Consider the following 2,100-nt stretch of genomic DNA (forward strand, 5'->3'; position numbering starts at 1 on the left):
GGTGCATTACCTTGGAAAGTAAAAATCTTCTGACTGGTAACAGTCAATCATTACCTATATTATCATGGCTGCTATTATCATAGCTTTCTCACAATTGGATTTTTTGTTTAAGTCGGAGAAATAAGATTTTCATTTGCTTTATGTACATGATCCTTATTTACAGAAATCAAAGTTGACTTAGTTATATTCAAATCAGTTTTTAAAAAACACGGACACTTCATAGAACTGTTTTTTGAACACCTCCAACGAAGAAAACTAGAGCATTCTTTGTGGAAATTGTACAAAAATCCCTTATGCGCAACCTGAGGGTATTTTTTGTTTAAATTAATTAGTTCCAACTCCATTTTTTAATTTTAAACTTATAAACAGCGAAAAAATATAAAATTTAAAAACAAACATATAAACGATACAATACGACACGATACTGTATGATGTCACCCAAAAGACTGGTAATAGTCTACCATGACCTATATTATCATGGATGTTTTTGCATTCATTTTTTTTTCTATAATTCTTGTAAGGTTGTAAATTTAATAATATTAAGTATGAAAATTTAGCAGAACTAAAATTTAATTTTTCGTATTGTATTAATTTTTTTCCTATAATTTATTCTTGTAAAGTTGTAAATTATTAAGTGTTAAAATTTAGCAGAACTAAAATTTATTTTTTCTTTAACAAATTAGTTAGTTTTAAAGATTTTTTATAAGATATTGTGTAATTCATATTTATGTTGCTAGATAAAATTTAATTACAACTTTTTTTTAATTTTAAATTACACAACCTGTTACATATAATATATCAGAACAATAAGTGATAGCCAATTACAATTTTAAAAAGACAAGTTTCCAAGAATAAAGAATCCTCCCACTGGAGTAACTTTTAGATCGTATTACAATTAAATCACAAATATATTTAAATATCAATCATAATTATTTCTTTTCTGCTCAATAAAAATTAATTTATATAATATATAATATTGAAAATTAAAGATTAAAAAATAATAAGTTTCCTAACCAATATATTGTCAATTGTTTTACTCTTACACAATTTGTTAATTTTTGATTAGAAATCGTAGTGGCTTCAAATAAGATATGGAATGATATAAGTCAACACTTGAATTATAAAATGTCTCCTAATACAATCTTGGAAAAACTTGGTGTTCACACAAAAAAATCTGTACCTATAATCGCCCCTATCATAGAATTTGAAAAAATTATTAAAAAAGAATTGGTGCATTACCTTGAAAGTAATAACCTTCTATCATGTACCCAATTCGGTTTTAGATCTGGTAAAAGTACTGAAGAAGCAATTGCAACAGTATCAAGCTATATTTATAATTCTTTCGAAAATAAAAAAAAAATGTGCAAATGTTTACTTGGATCTAGCAAAAGCATTTGATACTATAGATCATAAAATATTACTAAAAAATGTTAACACACTTGGTATCAAGGGAACGGATCAGAATTTATTGAGTTCATACTTTAAAAATAGAAAACAACACGTTTGAATAAACAATGAATTAAGAGAAGAAACGTCAATAATATGTGGTGTACCTCAAGGGACAACTATATAGCCTACACTGTTTAATATACATATAAACTAAATTAATAACTTGAATACACACAGAAAACTAGTTTGCTACGCAGATGATACAATACTTTTTGTTGAAGGCCAATCCTGGGATGAAGTATTTGCTAGTGTTCAATCCAACATGAGTAAAATACAAAAATGGCTATGTGAAAATAACTTATTACTAAACTTAGAAAAAACCTACATATTACCACACTATATAGTTAATTCGAATCAACCAAATAAAACAAATCTATGTATACATGAGAATGACTGTTTAAATCAAAATATATGTGCATGCCAAACCTTTGTAAAAATAGTTAAAAACTGTAAATACTTAGGTATGTGTCAAAATCTTAAATGGAATGACCATATAAAATGTTTAACAAATAAATTAAGAAAACTTATGTATGAATTTAAAAATTTAACAGATATCTTAGAACTTAAGACAGTTAGAGTAGTGTATCAAGCATTAATAGAATCCATAATTAGATATGGTATTTCTGTATGGGGGAGGTACGTATGATACAA

This window comes from Acyrthosiphon pisum, chromosome A1 (genome assembly GCF_005508785.2).
Source record: "Acyrthosiphon pisum isolate AL4f chromosome A1, pea_aphid_22Mar2018_4r6ur, whole genome shotgun sequence".
Taxonomy (NCBI): domain Eukaryota; kingdom Metazoa; phylum Arthropoda; class Insecta; order Hemiptera; family Aphididae; genus Acyrthosiphon; species Acyrthosiphon pisum.